The following is a 20,291-nucleotide window of genomic DNA, read 5'->3' as shown; positions in this document are numbered from 1 at the left end:
GCTTTTTGGAGTGTCTGTTTTATTACTGTAGCCAGGATGTTTACTTGTTCAGTAATTCAGAGCTTTATTATTGCAATGAATCATAAACTATGAGTTACTAATGTCAAAGAAGATCCTATGAAATTTTAAAAACAAACTAGAGAAGAATAAAAGCAGTTTCTACTTAGTTTATTTTCAAACTTACTAAGAACTGGAATCTTTGAAGTTTTGCAGTTTTCTTATAAGAACATCCATTTTAGTAGACTTCAAAAGGAAAGTGACTGTGACAAGAGTTTTGTCCCTCATTAATGTGGAGTTCTTGTTGACCTATGAGCATTATCCTTTTAAAGGCATTTATGAAACAAAAATCTGCACTCTTAGTGGACAGTACCAAAGCCAATGTGTCATGTACAAATCCCGATAACTTAACAAACAAGTTTTCTTTGAAAAAGAAAAACAGACTATCAAGTAGTTCTCAAGACCATGCCCAGATATATGGGCTTTGGATCCCAGCTGGACTCTTGCACATGAAAGGAAATACATGTGAATCATTTAAATTTATAAACATGGAGTATCTGAAGTTCTTCCCAAAATAGGAAAGTTGCTGAGCTGGGTACATTTTAACTTATTCTGAAATTCAGGATGATGTAAACACCAGAAGAGACAAAAAAACATGCCGATAATATTAGACTGATGGAATTAAATTAAGAGTGGAAAAACAACAACTGCGCAGCTTCCCAAGGTATTTGAGATTTGACACTAGCATGAAGAATGCACTAGAGAACACACAAATGGGTAATGTTCATGACTCAGATGAGAACTGAACGTTAACAGAATAATACATATTTTCCTTCAGCTTTTACTTCTGCAATATGGCTATGAGCCTAAAAGAGTCTTCTGATCATCTGTGTAGTGTTGAGTGGCCTGAAGTAAGCCTCCAGATTCATTCTGATTTTACTATCGCATTTAGTGATTCATGTGCAGAACAGATTTGGACAAAACAATCACATTTAAAAGCACAGTGGACATATTTATAAAGGAAATCTCTCTCTCTTTTTTTAATTTTTCATTTCTTTCTGACAGACTGCCAAAAATGATTGAAGTTTTAAGTATCCTCTTTTGAAACTTTCTCTAACATTCACTCCCTCTTTGAGAGGAATGACCCATTGTGGTCATTCCTACGCTTCAGAGCTTAACTGGGTAAAAATCACAGGGAGAGGTGTTGGGGCTTTCTCTTATCAGTATTTGAAATACAGGCTCCACAGATATACTTGAAGTCAGGAACTAAAGACCACTGGGCTTACAAGAGGTGAAGACTGACCTATTAAAAAACAGGTGATTTGTGTTTGGCTTGTTTCCCATCTTCCTCCAACTTCTTTTCATAAACGAGTATTTTCAAATAAACACCGGAGGACATTAAAGGGAAGCCACTATACATATACATTTTTTTAAATTTATTTTTTTAATTTGAAAACAGAGACATTTCCTGACTGGACAAAACACAGAGCAAGCATTAAAGTTAACTGAAGACCAATTCTAAGTCTCTAGAATTGCTGTTTTATTAGCCTTTAGCTAGACTAAGAAGACTCCAATTCTGATAAAACCATGGACTTTTAGCATACTATGCCAAGGAGTTATTCATTCCCCTGAATGACATTAATACATAAGCAATAGAGTTTTCATGATTGGTTTAGATTAATGAAAAATTAATAGGCAATATCAGAAAGGGCATACCCAGTGAATCTTTAAAACAATCAAAGAAAATGTTGTCAGACAAAAAATGCTCTTACGATTCATCTACAATGGTACTCACTATTCCTATAGCGGCTTTCCAACATGCACTTAAAGTCAGCAGGCTCTGGATATTAAACAGACAACACATTAAGTGCTTCGGACATCACCTCATTCAAGTTGTCATCCAAGCAATAGCACATAATCCCCCTAAAATGATTGTGACATATGCATTTATCTGCTTTTTGCTTAAAGAAAGTGGGATGAAGAAAGGTTTGGTATATTAGCCCCAAATGATCCTGAAAAGTGGGAAGGGGGAACAGCTGTCAAAGCCAAAATGATTGCTCAGAAAACCCTGGCATCAAGAACTTGCTTTAATGTGTCAGATGCTGTATTGCCAGTTAAGAAGCTTCATTTACACTTACGTTTCTAAATGCATGTATTAATCACTGATATATGTGTCAGGTATTACTATGAGATACACCTTCCCTGTTCTGAAGACCTGTAGAACTCATCTCCAACAGTGATCATTTGTTTCCTTGCTTCTGGCCCAGCTTTTCTCACTCTCTTCATTTTTATCCCATTATGGTTCTGCTATTTTGTAGGAATCAACAAATACAAAATTTAAGCCAGCAACCATTCTGTTGATTTTGCTCTATTGCTTTACCAATGGAAAAGAGCTTAGAAGAGCCCAGAGATCAATTGATTGCATTTAGGTAAACTTATATATCTTGACTACAGCCTCAGCAACTGTGATTCCATCTACACTCCTGCACAAAGAGAGAGTCTTTACTCAGACAGGTCTCAAGAATAATGTTATAATTACACAATTTTCTGAGCAACAACCATAAAATGCAATTATACAGAATGACCAAAACTACATTTATGGAACACTAAAGCTCATGGAATTAAGTGATTCATTCACTGCCTCTACAGGTGAGCAGAAAAAACAGGATGAATGCAGGAAGCTTAATCTTTGGAGGTACTTTCTTAATAATAAATAGAAACAGTAACAAGAATAGAAATTAACATGAGAACATCCCTGAGTCACAGGTTGATTTTAAGTTTTACTTCAGGAAATCATTCCACTTCAGTGAAAAACTCATCTCTAACTGATGCTGTTTTTACTATGAATCAACATCACCAGGAAAAATGGATTTAAGCAAGTTTAAGAGAGAACTAAGATGCAGTTTAGCTTTGGAAAGAGTGTTATTCTCTTACTTCCTGTATGCATATAATTTTGGCAGCTTTGTATCACATCCTATGCGGTTTTAAGAATTTGGCTCAGAATATTTAAATCTATCTAAGAAATTCACCCAAGAATGTGTCTTTAAGGATGTATTATAGGTGTAATCATGATGACACATAGCCACTGGTCTTTTGCATTTGTCCTAATGCACTGGACCTCCAAAACAAGGATGTTATCTTCTTTTTTATCAGCAATATTTTCCTGTTTTTTAAGGTGCAAAATTTTAGTAATCTACAGTAAGTTTATGTTCATTTTTATCATGCCATTTCGGAAGGACTTTTGGATTTTTTAAATTATATTTAAGTAGTTTTATGATAACAAAAGGATAATCATAGCACAGTTTTAGTCTGAATGTTCATTTAATTTCTGCATACTTACAGTACAGATAAATCAGCAGTGTCTTCAGACTTACTGGGTACATATAACACTCATTGTTTCTAGAGCAACAGTTTATTTGGAAATTTAAACTCCTGCATTGCTGCAGTGCACGCTTTCGCCATCACACCGAATGTGGAGTTTCCCATGACACAAATGGTCACATCCTAATACCTATGGACACATATCAACCGTAAATTTTTGTGTTGCTCATGGAAGCCCCAGCAGTAATACAGAGGAACAGTTTATAAGATTTTGCTAGTTGTGATTTTTTGGGGGTATAAAATATGCTCATTGGCAGCTCTCTTAAGTTTTAAATGTTATGGCTATTATATTCTCAGCCATGCAAATTAAGAAACTGTATGAGAGAAAGACTGTATTGTAAATCTAGAATTAGAACACATCAGGGCATAAAATAAATGCAATCACTGGCTTTAAAGCAGCTAGAGTACAACATCCACATGTGAAAGAAAATGCTATGAAAACTAACCAGCTTTGATGTACTTAACTGAATCAGCTAAGATAAAAGACAAATTACTTGTTTGATCACATTTCAATGGCAAAGTAATGTCTGAAGAGAGAAAAACTAACATTCAAGACAACTAATCTAGCATGTTTCCTCCAGTATACGATGTGTCTTAATTACAATTCTAATTGGGTTCAGAAAGTCTTCTTAATTATTACCATTCTTTTGCAGTACAGACAGCTGCTTTTGTTACATGAACATGAGCGACCTTGTGAAATGTCACCCTTTTACTTAGATCTAATTCTTGATTATACACTAAATCATATTGTCTCAGTTTATTTAGGCAAATGCTAAATCATGATGGCCCTTCAGTGCCAGTGAGAATTTGGAAAAGTGAGATGAATTATACATTGCGGTCTGTGTTTCAACAGGAGTTGTCAGACTGGGTATCAGAATCTCCACCTGGAGATTTACAGTGCTGAACTCTGCACCAACCTTTAAATATACCTGTATTTTCAGTCTCTTAAGATGTTATGCTGACCAACATGCAGCCCAGAATGAGTAGGGGGAAACAGGCACAGAAAAAAAAGGACAATAAAGGCACCCAGAAAGAAAAGAGAATAAAACAAAATGACTAACAACAAACAAACAAACAAACAAACAAACAAAAATGACTAACAAACAAACAAACAAACCAAAGCCAGGATATATATATTTGTATATAAATTTTAGTTACACTTGGATGGAACTTCTTTTTAAACTCATGCTATAGAAAGCTACTACTACTAAAAAGACACTAAAACTAAACCTAAATTTTTGCTCCTCAGTATATCACAGAGCTTTATTTACAATGAGAGGCTGAGAAACCTGACTGTAAATAGCAAATGGAGAACAGACAGCAGTGATTTACTGGGGACAGGAGATTTGAGACGTCTCTAAATTGGACACGTGGATTTGATGGATGGACTGCTCAGTGGTAAGTAATAGGCCGGATGGTCGCACTCAAAGAGTTGTGGTCAACGGCTCCATGTCCAAGTGGAGATCAGTGACAAGCAGTGCTCCTCAGGGGTCAGTACAGGGACTGGCACTACTTAATATCTTTGTCAGTGACATGGGCAGTGGGGCCCGCTTCTCTGGGCAACCTGTTCCAGTGCCTCACCACCTCTGAGTGAAGAGTTTCCTCCTGACAACGAAACTAAATCTTCCCTCTTTTAGTTTAAAACCATTCCCCCTTCTCCTATCATTATCTGCCAGACTAGAGTTGCTCTCCATCTCTTTTATAAGCCTCCTTTAAGGACTGAAAAGCTACTATGAGGTCTTCCTGGAGCCTTCTCTTCTGCAGGCTGAACATTGCCAGATCCCTCAGCCTGTCTTCATAGGAGAGGTGCTCCAGCCCTCTGAGCATCTTCGTTGCCCTCCTCTGGACCCATTTTAACAGCCTCACACCCTTCTTGTGCTGGGGGCCCCAGACCAGGACGCAGCACTCCAGGTGGGGCCTCACAACGGCAGAGCAGAGGGGCACAATCCCCTCCCTCCCCTGCTGCCCAGGACGCAGTTGGCCGCCTGGGCTGCAAGCACACACTGCTGGCTTGTGTTGAGCTTTTTGTCCACCAGATCCCCCAAGTTCTTCTCCTTTTCTTTATCTCAAATACAATTCCAAGCACCAATACAGGCTGGGCCATGAGTGGATTGAGAGCAGCCCTCATGAGAAGGACCTGGGGGTATTGGTTGATGAGAAGCTCAACATGAGCCAGCAATGTGCTCTTGCAGCCCAGAAGGCCAGCCATGTCCTGGGCTGCATCAAAAGCAGTGTGGCCAGCAGTGTGAGGGATGGGATTCTCCCCCCTGCTCTGCTCTTTTGAGGCCCCTCCTGGAGTCCTGCACCCAGCTCTGGGGCCCTCAGCACAAGAACGTGGGGCTGTTAGAGCGAGTCCGGAGGAGGGACACAAAGATAATCAGAGGGCTGGAGCACCTCTCCTGTGAAGACAGGCTGAGGGAGTTGGGGTTCAGCCTGCAGAAGAGAAGGTGCCAGGGAGACCTTACAGCAGCCTTCCAGTACCTAAAGGGGGCCTACAGAAAAGCTGGGGAGGGACTCTTTGTCAGGGGGTGCAGTGAGAAGGGGTAATGGTTTTAAACTGAAAGAGAGTAGATATGAAAAAATATATATATATTTTTAAGTTACAATTTTAGGTGTCAACAGTATTTTGATTATTTTCCAAGACAAACGGGTTTGATCTCTATCTGAATGCCTCCATCCCGTTGACTTTTGAGTGATGTCTGGCCCAGTGTCACTTGTCCTTGCACTGGATGTGTCTGGATGTCCGACACAGGCTGAGGTGCCCCTGCACCATCCATCTGCTTGTCAGACAGGCGCTGCTGCCTTGTGCTCCACTCCAGCCACCGCAGTGGGGGACACCCTGCAAAAGCTTCTGCAGTGTTTTTTGATTGTCATCTCATACCAAACAAAGAAGCGGAGAGAGGCTGGGAGCTGTTTCCAATCCAGTGAGGAATCGCTGCTCAGTGCCAAACTGATCTCAAGTGTCGGAGATTCAAAGCTGCTTCCAAGTCTGGACTGTGAGAGACAGCCTCACAACTCAGAGCAGAGTGCGCACACAAAATAAACTGAACCAGGGATGCCAGCTGTTACCACTACCTTACTTGGTGAAATGAGCACTTGAGCAATCGTGAGAGAGGCCAGAAGGTATAGAAGGAGGCTAACCCAACATTTTAAGTGGGAAGGTAAAATTTTGGCAGTAAATGCTTGCCTATGGGCAGAAAGCCTATGCTATAGGCACAAAGAGGCATGTGTTATTGAACTGAAATACGCTATACCAATTCTTTTGTGTTACGGCCACGTGTTATATTTATTCTGGTTTTCAAAGAAGTCAGAAAGCAAAACCTACACAAATTGGTGCTTGCCTTAAGAATCAGCCTAGGGCTGTGCACAAGCTGTGAGTAACACAAAAAAATTAATCTGAAACAAATGCTGGTTCTTTCCAAAGATTCCTTCCTTGTGATTCTGGGGAGCTACAAAATTATGTAATTATGAAACAGATAAAGAACATTTTTTTTCTGTGGAGTCGTGACATTCAAGAAGCACAACAGAAAAGCAAAAGCTAAGGCAAAAGATGTCAATAAGCTCATGAAAGAGGAAAAAAGACTGGTTGTGAAAAACAATCAGTCTGTAGAGTATGTTGCAACATTTCAGACTTACTTGCACTCATTGGAACATCTAAGAAGCAAATTCATCAATAAAAGCCCATAGTATTTGCCTTTCATCACTGATTTCAAGACCAGAACAGCCTGACAGGTCTATATAAACTGCTGAAGTTCAACCTTTTTACCCTTGCAGACTGCAGAAAAACATGGCGTTGAATCCTAAAATGTTTGCAGTAAAGACTATACCAAAACAACACTATTTCCACCAAAAAGCACCTCCTCAGCAGACATTCATTAGTGCTGAATACTGGTAACTAGATTGGACTGACCTCAAGATATCTGAAAGCTTAGTTCAGCACTTCAAGCTTGGATGCTTGTTTGCATCTCTAGAGACAAATTCTTCAACTTGCAATCATGCTGGCTTTAGCAAGGCAAGTATTGTGTTGTGAAGAACAGAACATGACCTATGGCCTGCAAATCTGACTGGGAAGTCTCTCAGCACACCCTCTCCTGTGACTTTCAGCACCCTCCTTTTATAGCCAGGCTAAAAGTCATGCTAGAATGGTCTCATAATGTTGTTTTTTTCACATTCTCCAATAAAGTTTTTGCTTAAACTGAAAATTAAGAGGAAAAATCTGTTGAGCATTCCACCGTTCCCTGTGGTCTCTGTAGGAGGAACAGCCTTACTGATACCAGGGTACCACACAGAAAGTGTGAGAGTCCAGTGGGTTGTAATGTCAGAAGAGCACAACCCACCTCTCCTTGAATGGGCTAAGCTGTATTTAATGGTCACCACCATCCAGCATGTCCTGTTATGTGCTGGCTGGTTAGATTTGGCTTGTAATTATTGTCTTGTTTTGGTTAGTACACAAGCTGTCTCATCTCAGAGACTGCAGATTTGATTAGCTCATATAAGCCAAACAGACAGTAAGGTTTATCTGGCAAAAGGCAGAAGGGCTGACAGTCTGAAGTGCCACACTATTAATTGTACTGTGCTTTGGAGAAAACAATTATGCCTAAGGAGGTTATCTCGCTAGCTTCCATCTAGCTTTGAAACACTCAACACTGAGTTGCCGTACCAAGCACATCGATCTACAGGGGGAACAGGCAAACTGCAGGGGGCCATCTCATGCAATGCTTCTGTCACCTTGTTTATGTCAGTGACCAAGACAACATTACGAGGAATGACACACATCATCGTATTCTCATGGTTACTGCAGGAGTAAAATAACTTCTGCTATGCTTGCGCAGGATATAGTGTTAGGATGTATGTATGATTAGCTATTAACTGTATACCTAGCACAGCACAGAGTCAGGGCCAAGACAATAAACAATCAAATAATACTAACGATTTTATCTCAAAATAGCAAAACTGACAGTAGTTTAAGAAATGTGAAAATCTTTCTTCTCTCCAGGAACTCCTAGAACTGTTTCCTTAGAAAAGATAGACAAAACATGGATCACACCTGGCAGTGGACAGGCAATCACATGGCTCTCCTGCTCTCTTTAACAAATTAATCTTCACAGAAACAACAGAGAGCTGACATTCATATCAGCTTAGTTAAAAAAATGAATAAATCAGCTAATATACGTATCCAGGAAAGGTCCAGGATATAAAGTTTTTAATATCGAAGCTCACCCTTCTTCCCTGAGATAGAAGAGTCATATAAAAAATGAGTGACTGCTGCAAAGACAGAGGCCCCACTGCTGACAGAAATTTCCCTCTGTATTTTACAACTTCTCTCCCTTCTTTCTGTCTCACCAGCCAGCCAAAAGATACTATGACTTATGGACTTGGAGAAAAGAGAAGACACACTCTTCATATGCTTTGTCTTGGTAAAAGTCTCCAGATGTTACAGTGCAAGATGAATGGGAACAATTGTGAGAATAGAGGACACCCATCCGACTCGTGCTGGGAAATATCTCCGTCCTGTTCCCATTGCTGCAGTGCACTGCGGTGTCGAACAGCTCTGCAAGGGCTTTCTCAGCAAACACTGCTGCTCTCAGGGAACACAAACACAAAATTGATGGTGCAAGTACATTCCACAGCTTGCAAAACCCTTATTCACACTTACAACAGCAGCAATGAGTTTTGTTAAAACCACCTGTATGTCAGGCTCCCAAGAACATCATTTACATTGACCTTACTCAGGAGTTTTAGTCCTTTCTTTGCCCATGAAGGATCTAGTGCTATCAGAGATTTCAGTTTTCCTTGAACATACCGAGATAGAGCCAAGGAACCTAAACAGTAAATGCAACCATGTACTAAAATAACGTATTTGCATTAAACATGGCATATGTTTATATGAAAGGGTTGAACCCATATGAAAGGGTTGTGAGGCATTGGAACAGGCTGCCCAGGGAGGTGGTGGAGTCACCATCCCTGGAAGTCTTCAAAAGACGTTTAGATGTAGAGCTTAGGGATATGGTTTAGTGGGGACTGTTAGTGTTAGGTTAGAGGTTGGACTCGATGATCTTGAGGTCTCTTCCAACCTAGAAATTCTGTGATTCTGTGATTCTGTGATATGGTAGCTACAGGTTGGGTATTCTTTGTGCATTCTCTTCTAATATCAAAACAAGGGAGCACAGGAAATCTTTCCTGTTTTGTCTAATGCCTACAGGTAAACTTGGCATATGTTCTCCAACAACTCCAACACAGTGTTGTCAAAGCTCCCCCAGTGAGCGTCTCCCAGCATGCTATGGACACATGCCACACTGCCCTGATGCTTCCTTGTTCAGGGTGGGCTCTCCCACTTTTCCTCTCCCTGGGCTCCCTGGCATGCCGTATGGGCACAAGGATGTGGATTCTTGCCTTATGACTTACAGAGTTTCACCGATGCCCCTAAGAAGGAGCAAAGGCGCTCCGAAGGGCTGTCTGGAGACACTGATCTCACCTTGCTGACTGCAGTCCAGGGAGCTCCTTTGGGTAGTGCTCCAGAGGCACTGCTGCTGGAAGAAGCAGGCTCCCAGGCCACTTGTTCCCTCCTGCACCAGTATGATCATGCAGCATGCTAGGCTGGGAAGGGAGGCAGCTGCAAGCTAACACTGGTGAAAAAAAACAGGATTACTTTCCAGCCACATCAACTCCTTAAACCAGTTTCCCGTGTGACTGCAGAGAGGCTTGTGCCAGCCCGTGTGAGAAACAGTGAAAGTTTGGGGATGAGCATGAGGCACCATGAACCTCATTGTTTCCATGGCAATAAAGCACTTATTTAATAATAAAAAAAAACATTTCCCCTTACAAGGTGCCTGAAACTGAGTGCCTGTGATTCTGGAAGCATAAAAACGATGTGGGGACACACAGCACGGAGTTAGAGGCTCAAGAAGAAGTCCAGAGCCAGTCCCTTGTCATGATTCGTGATGTGATTCTTGCAGCAGGGACAAGGATAAAAGACAAAACAAACTAGCTTCTGAGATTTGCACTTGTCACACATGGACTTATGAAGAGGAGTTTATACTGATAAAATGAATCTGAAATTTTGGATAGCATCTCTGTGCTGACAATATAACCATCTCCAACTATGAAATATGCATGCTTTAGTGAGAAATAAGCAAGCCAGTTTAGGAAATAAGAATAAGAATAGCATGAAGTTTTATACAGGCTTAGCACCCAGCTTCGCTTTGTTCAAAATTTGAAAAACTGAAGACATTTTTTCACTCCCATATTTTATTTGTTCTGTCTCTAACCTTTTTAGTTCTACCAGGAAGAAGAAATGGAAATGTTAAATTATCATTAAAAAGATGCGTTTTGAACTATGTATTGTGCCCAAAAAACAGTAACTAAGGAATACAGAAAATACGGATGTACACCTCGTAAAATTTTCATGTTCATTTCTGGTTGATTAAGCTCGAGTTAATCATCCAACTTAAATCACCACATCTTAAAGGAGAAGGAAGAAAAGTTACAGTTTTAAGTGGAAAAGCAAACTCAAAACCTTCAGTAGTTTCTGGGACATTATCTTAGCATAAGAGCAAAAAAGCTGTTGGAAAGAGGAGTGAGAGCAGGTAGACAAGGGTGTTAGCATGACGGAACAGAGATAAAAGATGCCAGAAACATGTCAAAATAAACCACACATCAGTAGCAGAGCTAACAATGCCATCTGTTAAGTCTTCCTTTAGAGAGCCCACTACAAAACCTGGTATTCAATTGCATGATGCTTTGCTATAATTTATTCATTTGAGGTGAATATCTCAGTGTCAGGTGCCGGCCTCTTATGGAAAGCACCAGCCAAAACAGCTCAGCTTTTCACAGAAGGTTAGAAAAAACAAGTTTGCTCATGCTATGGACTACAGTGATCTTCATTTCAAAAAAAAATTTTCAATTACGAACATGCCATTTTCTGGTGGACATCTGCCTTAATTGCATTATGCACCATATGGTAGGCAAAATTGTGCCTCAAGTTGCACCGGTCCCTTGCACGGGGCATAATTTTATGACATGATGCACAGATAGACCTGCCACTTCTATTAAAGTGACTGCTTATATAATGCTATTGTAGGTCAGCGTAGGTCTTGGTCTTTTGGCAAAATGTTCGTGCTGTCATCTGAGCTGGGAAACTAAAACCAGTTGTGATCCTTTTTGAATCCTGCGGGCACGTAACATGGTGGCACATGTTGGAAATTCCTATGACAGTGGCAAAATGCTGACAGATTAATCTACACCTGGCCCCGGAAAGTGCCTGCTATGTCTCACCAAACTATAAATCAAATATGTTTTTACAAGTTTTCTTCTTTTAGAAATCACTCAGCAAATATTTTGAACTCAAATCAGGATCCTTTTTCTCATAAAACTGCCAAGCCCTTTTCAAACCGGTGTTAACTGAGGAGCAGATTAAAGTATCAGTTGCTTCTGAAACACAGAAACTTTGAAAGTGCTCAGAGGAGCGGAGGAGCATTTCTAACGCTACCTTGCAGAAGGTAAGTCACAGAGACATTACCCACCAACAGTGCAGAAAGCCTGGAAAACTTTTTTCAAACAGCTGCTGTCACATTTGGCGGCAGCAGATTTACATGGTGGGGGCTCCCTGTGCCCTGCTCTGCCCTCACCCAGCTGCACTGTGCAAGCCATACAGCAGAGTTAACCTCCAAGGCCAAAATCAGCACGGTGCAGAGGGCAGGAGCCTATGTACACATCATGGACACACATACACGTCTCCTCTTCCCCCTTCAGTGGAACTGGAAAGGAAGCAGATTTCCTATCATAAATTGTTTTCAGGCAAGGCTATTGAGAGAGCTAAAGAACAGATTTTTTATGATTAAATAAGCCAGAACTTTCCAGCCTGGAAAACAGACAGCTTAGTAGAGAGATCTACAAAATCAAAAAGGACAGAAAAGATAAGCCAGGACTGGTTATTTACTGTCTCTAGCAATACAGAAACAAGGCGGCAGCTAATGCAACTTAAAAGTAGGAGGTTCAGAGGAACAACCTGTAGCTGAGTTTTGAGCATCCATATTACATAGCATTTAGGATCCTAAACTTTTACACATATGTGTGCTCAAGAGGACAGTTGTCAATTTTACAGGAAGAAAAATATTCAAAAGTAATAAATATCAAGGCACTGCCTCTGGCTTCAAACACACATCGCTGGAGGAAGGCAGAATATTTAGTGCTTGCTGTTTCTTTGCTTTTTACCACACATTTGGTAAACAAACGTTTAAGATACAAGAAATAGGATGCCAGGCTAAAGGAATTTTAGGTCTTCCTTGGCACAATTATTACCATTTTAAAACACTTTTGAAAAGAGAAGCCTGCAAGGGAGATAGACATGAATATCAAACAATGGTGTTTTAAAATACTTTTTCTACTTTATTTCATCTGCACAGTTTTGTCCATGGTCAGTAAGTGGCAAACTTAATAAGACTTGCTATGTAACACAAATATGAAACAAACTTTCTCTTCTACTTTTAGTCCAAAGATACTTAGTGAGCTCATTCCAGTTCTTAGCTCTGTGCCAGTAATTGCTATTCCATCTAACTGCTGCAAGGAAACCTGAGCTGTGTGCACTGTACATATGGAGAGCTCAGAAAGAGGAGTATAGCAAGAATAGCAGTTTACCAAGTTTCACAGTTTACAAAGCTGTGAAGTCCTGCGCTCTTCCTTGAACTTGATACTAAGTCCCTTGACTGTAAATGGCACCCTCTCAGGCTCACCTGCATGTCATTATACCACACTGATAGAGTAGCCAAGAAGCATGGGATGGTCTCACTTATATTACCTGTTTGGTATATGGATAAAGTGATTTCTTTTTTTTTTTTTTTTTTTTAATTTATTTTTATTTTCAAAAGAAGGCAGAAATGCTGTAAGGGAGGATACACCAAACTGCTAGGAAAGGCAGCTTAATTACATCCTTCAACATGTACTCATTTAGCATCAATAAAACCAATATGCCTGATCTTGTGTACGGAACGCCTCTGTTTATTTCTCAGTTACCAGAACGCATTCAGCATTCATTATGACTTTTAGCTTGCTTCCCAGGCATAGCTGGGAAAGGCAACAGTGACTTGAAGAACTGAAAGGACAGAATATTCCCTGAACTTTTGCCATGTACTTATTCTGTTGCTGAGATTGTACTTGGGGACAGATAGAAAAAGATTTATTTGTTGAGAGACCTCCTACAGACACTCACACGTTATAGTCTTTTTTTCCTCCCTTGTAAATTTTTTGGAGCATTCATGCAGCATTAACTCTCTGTGTGACTTCTACACCACCCACGAAAATAAGGCAGAGGATGAAAATAAGGCATTTTGGGATCAAGCTGCTGCTAACACAATCAGCTTGCAAGCAGAAATGGAAGTCTCCGCAAAGGGAAGGGATGATGGTGGCACTTACAGGTCTGTAAGAGATGAAAGACTAAGAGCCAAAGACACCTTTAATTTTCAAGTTCTGTTTAGTGAAATAATTGACTCCAAGAGCACAATCTAAACTCGCATACATTCATTCCAGTGGGATCAGAGAACATGTGGTGCTATGCTCCTAGGAGAGCAGGAGTCAGAAAAAAAATAATAAAAAATAAAAAAAATTAAAAAGGCAACATTGGGATTTTAAAGTCTGGTTTGCTGAAAAGAAAATTCTTGTGATGGGAAGACCAGAGAACAAATCCCTTTCAAGTTGTGTGAAAGCACTGAGGATCTCAGATTTTATCACTTAAACTAGTGACAGAAATCTGAACTTCAATTTTTCTTCTCTTTCCCCTGTAACATCACCTCTTTCCCTCCCTGAGGTGCTTTCCCCTCTACACTTGTTTTCCTTCCTTCTGCCTTTGACACCTCAACCCCTCGTTGCTGCAGCTCTGCGTTTTGCCATTCTGACATGATTTTCAACACCCCTGATGAGTGAAGGCGGGGTGTGCAGCATGCTGCTGCTGAATGCCCATGAGAGGCGGCTGCTTGCTGGGGCTGCTGCAGTGACAGATCCAAACATGGCCCCAGGACACAGCTTTGTTTTCTGTTTTGGGCCAGAAGTTCCCAGTTAACCTTGTGAGGCGGGAGGAGGGAAACCAGCTCCTTTAGTTCAACCCAGAAAAAAAAAAAAAAAAAAAAAAAAAGGGTTTGCTAAGGGATCTACAGATCTACACTGGCATCTTGTAGTAGTATAATTAGGGCTCATCCGACAATTGTGCTGCCTGCTCCATAGGGAACACTAAGCTTTTGCTATTGAAACAACAGAACTTGACTACCTAAAAGGCCAGAAAGCACATTCTGGCAAACATTTGTGTGAATTTTGTTTCACAACTTGAAATCCAAAAAGGCTCATGAGAATTACAACTACATTGTGTGACCCTGAACATTACCAAAGCATGTTTAGCGACTGCAACAAAAACACAGCAAATGCACTTTGCAAGTCTTACAGATGAGAAGGTATTAAGTCCCTAAAACATGACAAAGCTCGTTCTAAACTGCTGCCACAGAATCTTTCTAAAAGCCTTGTATATTGAAGCTACTGCAGCATTTAGCCATTTGTTACACAGTTTATAAATGGATTTACTTTTTGTCACAGACATCCTGGTGAGAAACCTCTTGTTGACACAGACAATGGCAATTTCTTGTATGAAAAACATGTTTTAAGTTCACATCAAAGATGCGCTGAATAGACATTAACATTTCAACAGCTTTTTGGAAAGCTGGGCTATAAATTAAAAATGTCAGGATCACCTGTGTCTCCTGAGCAATTTAAGTCCTATCACTCTCACTGAAAAGACACAAATTCATTATGAAATGAATAGAGGGTGGGACTGGCTCTACCACACTTACTCATTCTGAACAGGGTGTACCTAGTTAAGGCACCCACGGGACCTTTCTGCAATATGGACTGATTAAATTGAAAAAAGAAATGCAATAAAATGTTCCCTTTTTAACACACTAAAATGCTAATCTGCTGCATCTAATGAGACCAAACTTTGGAGCACTTCTTGCACAGCGCCTAGGTGACGCTCGGTCAGCAGCAGATTTATGTTTTATTTCTGCAGCTCTGGCGTCCAGTAGAAAAAAAAAAAAAAAAGACATGTATAGAGGAAGAAAATATGTAATAAATATGAGCCAACCTGACTGAATGCCAACTCCAGCAACACTGCCTGGGTGGGAAAGGCCCATCTGCTGGCACTCAGCAGCTGGCTCGGACATGCATGTTGCCAGTGAGATCTGCATCTATCCAGTATGAAGCAGCAGACTGATGAGAGTAAGGAATCCAGTTCTAATTCAGGCTCTGGAGGAGAGTAGGCTGTAGAGCTTACGCAAAGCTTTTCTGCACATTTCTTTTCCATTGCGATCCCTTGTGTCTTAGTATCACAAACCTGTCCTTATTTGCTTCTCATTTCTTGTCTTTACCACAGGATCATCTTCTGTGCTCAGTCCTGCTTTTTCCATTCAGGCAACCCTAATCTTTTGTTTGCTTGCCTCAGAGGTCCTTAAATACGCAGCAAGCTGCTGTACGGTTTCCTTATCTTCTATCCAGTCGAAACCAGTCTGACACAGCTCCTCGTGCTGCACATCCATGGCACCTCCAATACAGCATGCCCCTGGATGCGGGGCTGCAGGCCTCCTGCCATCAGCTGAACATGAACTCTGCCCACTCCTTACCTCATCGGCCCTGGTGTTATACAATGCCAGACCACCTTTAGGTGTTATCTGCACCGTGTTACCAAAACAGCAGCTGATAACACAGGTAGAGGCTGCACAGGGAGCTGGACCCCACCACACAGCAGGTGACCTCATTTTGGAGGACTATCCAAGCAAAGTTTTGATAGTTCTGGGAAGTTTCTCCTGAAACGTGGAGAGGATCACTCCAGGAAGGAGCCCCAAAGTGGCATGTAAGCAGGTAAGTAATGTGGATATGCATCAGGCAGGTAAATAATGTAGATAGGCAGCTACTGGGCCACTGAGGCTACTTTAGGTTTGGCCCACACAACAGCATAAATGCAACCCTCGCCCATATCCCTTTCCCCCAGTTCAGTTCTTGTCCTCACTGAATTTGAACCTATTCCCCCCTCCACGCTGTCTTGGCACCAACAAGAGGGTCACTGAATGCACACAAGAGACAGGCTTCCTGCTCTCATTTCCAGGGCTTGGCCACATCCCAGCCCGCAGCAGCTGGCTGTGGCCGCTGAGAGAAACTCAGCTCTGTCTCTGCAGCGCTGGGACAGAGCACGATCAGAGACCCTCCAAAGGCAACACGTGCAGATTCATCAGTACTAATTGCTATGAGAGCCTATGCAAGGCGTGATGTCAGAAGCTTTGGAAATTTTAGTTACTAAGTGCAAGGAAATTTCTACTTAGTTCATGCACACAAAATTGAGGATTCTCACGGGACTACCAAAGCCTGATCTCACAGACACAATAAAAGTCAATTCCCCAGTGAACCAGAAGCAACTGAGAACATTTTAGTAGGATGAGTTAGGCAATCTCAATCACATAAAATGTTAGCAACACTTCCTACATCCCTCATAGCATCAGCAAGCTTGGAAATGCAGAGCAGCACACAAAGCTGGTCTTTGGGTGCAAGAACATCCAGTCCAGAGCACAGTTCACTTACTCTGCATGCTCCACCATCCATACATTCTGCATAGAAACTCTGTTACACATGAAGCTTCCATGTCTGTGTCACAGAAAACATGGAAAATCTATGTATCTGCCCATGTCTTTCAAGTGGCAATTATTTAAGAACAGAGAGCCCCAGATCCTGAGACAAAAGACTTGACCTGACCATTTTTTTAAGGGGTGGCACAAACATCATGCCATTATGCATACAATTACTTCTCACGTCTGACAATCTTTGTAAAGGAAAATACTGGCCAATTTTCTTATTTATTATTAATCTTAAACAAAAGCAGGGATTTGTCCAGCACCATATGTTTAAACATCAGAAGAGACTACAACCGAACAAATCTAGAGGAGTAGGTGAATGAAGAAAACTGGTTATCTTGCAATTACTACAGCAGCTGTTGCAAAGGTGATCATGCTACATTTGGTGCAATTCTTAGAGAATTTCTGAGAATAACATGGATAATTTCCTTGTTAGAAGTGTATAGACAGTAAAGCCTGAAAACGTGTTTAGCAAGGTTTCTGTCGTATTGGAACACAGTGCAGAATAATTAGAAAGCATGGCCACAGGAAAAGTTCATACAGTACGTGGCTGCAATAAGCACTTCAGGATCCCTAATGCTGTCAAAAGAGAATGTTCAGTATCACACTACTTCTGGAAGAAGTGATCTAATTGCATTGTCAGGCATCATAAATGAACGTTACTACTTCTAAGATAGAAATATATATATATATATTTAAAAGGTAGATATGGCTTATGTCCTATAAATTATCAAAGAAACGAACAGGAACTCAAAAAAAGGAAAGGAACAGCAACTAGGTTTTTTTTTTTTTTCTGTCTGCTCTCACCCATCCTTTCCCCCAGCACATCAAGGGAGTGTTTGAGAGGCAGGGCATGGGGCTGAAGCCAGTGCAGGAAGACTTCCCAGCTACAAGGGGTGGTAAAGAGAAAGGTATGACATTTGTGTTTCAGGCTTGAAACACAAAAACTAAGACAGACAGATTTATTTAAGAAAATAACAGAATAATTTAGGTTAGGAGGGACCTGTGGGTGTTATCTAGTCCAGACTCAGTCCAAGCTGAGCCATCTCTGAAGTTAAGTAAGTCTGCTGAGGACCTTGCCCTGTCCTGAGTATCAGTAATGGTAGATATTCAGTGGCCACTCCATCTGCCCATTGTCACTTGGTCTTTTGCACATACCTCTGAGAAGAAACAAGGCGTATCCATAAATGCTCCTGCAGTTACTGGAAAACAGACCTATTTTTTCAGCTCCTCCTTGTGTACCATTGCTCCCACCCTCTAACCAGCCTAGTGGCCCTCTGCTGGATGGCCTCCAGGTTGTCAACAATATTTGTAATTATTTTTAAAACTCTCTAGATTACACAATCCCACAAGAACAAACTGACTTAACAACAGTAAAATAAATATTATGAATACATTTTACTGATCCTTCATGATTCATTAAAGATGACTGCTAGCAAAGTAGTAGATCTGGGCAGTAATTATAGCACAGTACACAACAGTTTCTGCAGGCATGTTCTGCAATAAGGTTAAAAAATAAAGCTTATATAAGAATATAAATATTGGGTAAAAAATGTCCTGAGGAGCTTGATAACTCTAAAAAAGAAGTTTCTGAAAGCATGTTTGGTGTGAGTACAGGCTACAGATTTTCAGTTGAAATTCCTTTCTGTTAGAATATTTCACTTACATGAAAGCCACATTTTTCTGTGAGATAATTTTGATGAGCTTCTGAAAAATATTTCAGAGAAAAAAAAAAAAGTCTTGTTAATCATTTTCTACACTACAGAATTAGAAACACTCCTTGTGACTGAATGCTGGTCCGTTTGTCTGAACTTGTGTCCACAGAGGAGCTCTCTGAATTATCCAGAACACCCTCAGGAAATATCAACTGAAGAAAGCTCCTCCTGCACAGTGAGGGCTGCTATGTTTTCTTATGGCTTTATTTTGTAACCCTCACAGAGGATTTTGTGGATTTGCTGAGCTACAGTTGAGTTCTCCTTGCCCTCGTGAAGGCTGTCTCTCCTCTCTTCATTATGCAGCAAAACAATGGGGAAAGCAGGGACCATATGGGAGCAGTTATGATCTTCCCAAATGAAAACTGATGTGTTTCTGACAATGCTAGCAATTGCAAGTAGCAGAGCTGCCAACCTCATTCCCACATTCCTAACACCAAAAACTGTGTTAGTGGCTTTGGGAAATGTAACACAAGGTTTCCTGGAAGCATCCTTCCTCCACAGAGCATTTCAGAATAGGAATGAGCAGAAGAACCATGTCTAGAAGAGTGCTATGTGGAGAGGAAGGATGTTGCTGGAGGACCGCACCACCAACTCTTGCAAACTGGAATTACAGAAAGCTGAAGGCATCACTTTGCTACAGCAGATAGTTTCATCGAGTAACCTTGAGAGGAGAAACTTCCACACCACATGTAGGAGACAATGAAGGTAGACACAAGAATGGAAAAAATGTAAAGGTAGAATTTTTCACAACACTTTAATGCCATCTGATGCTACTCAACAAGTGCTAGTCTATCCGCCTGGTCATGCCATTGTGGACTGAGTGCCTGCCCACAGCTCTGCACTCTCATGTTCATTCGTGAACCAGAAAAAGGGATTTTAAATCTCATTTTTTGATAATAAAATTAATTCGGATTAGTTTACAAAAGCTGGTAAAAAAATGCACCGAAAGCTTCAGTATTTGTATATGATAATCTATCAGGTATATAAAGGAATGTAGCCATCGTGTGGAGTGAGACTGAAAGAAAGCTTGCAATGTAACTCCAAATATTTATCAGCAGTACTGTTTTAAAATAATAAAAAATGTATTTTGGGATTTAGCATTATGATGTACTTTAAATTGAAGGGATAAGTATGCTGAGACTGGGGCAAGTACATTTATGAGTCAGTAATGACTCTAAACTTACATTTAATCATATACTACCCATCAGTGTATTTTAATATCATTACAAGTAATAAAAATAATAACATTATAGTAGCAGCATTGCTAAATGCAGTGACAGAAAAGTATTTTCATTTTATTTCTCTCTGCCTCTTTATGTTCTTTGTAGGAGGCAGTTTTGCTGTCTTGGTATACAGTCAATTAATGTCTTCTGCAGTTGGTCTGGCCCTTTTACATAGCAATGTGACAGCAAGATTAAAAAATGGAAAATGAAAATGTGTACATTATGCTACTGAAAGGCTTATGGATTTGGGGACAGGAGAAAGAATATGTAAATGTTTTAAATAGGTTTTTGAAGATCAGGTGTCTCTTTTAATTGAT

At 40.6% G+C, this 20,291-nt stretch overlaps 1 protein-coding gene and 1 long non-coding RNA gene across 11 annotated transcripts in view; both read right to left on the bottom strand.

The window, feature by feature from the left end:
• The window catches only part of GHR (growth hormone receptor), a 137,059-nt gene that overhangs the window by 24,779 nt on the left and 91,989 nt on the right, over positions 1-20,291 (bottom strand). The gene's annotated exons all lie outside the window — the stretch shown is intronic.
• The window catches only part of LOC118155660, a 28,839-nt gene continuing 18,103 nt past the window's right edge, over positions 9,556-20,291 (bottom strand). The window contains exon 3 of the long non-coding RNA XR_004745937.1: positions 9,556-9,567. This is a non-coding gene — a long non-coding RNA (uncharacterized LOC118155660). The remainder of the gene's footprint in view (positions 9,568-20,291) is intronic.

The sequence above is a fragment of the Oxyura jamaicensis genome, chromosome Z (assembly GCF_011077185.1).
Source record: "Oxyura jamaicensis isolate SHBP4307 breed ruddy duck chromosome Z, BPBGC_Ojam_1.0, whole genome shotgun sequence".
Lineage (NCBI taxonomy): Eukaryota > Metazoa > Chordata > Aves > Anseriformes > Anatidae > Oxyura > Oxyura jamaicensis.
Note: the sequence above shows the minus strand (reverse complement) of the source record. Positions and strands in the feature narration are given on the sequence as shown.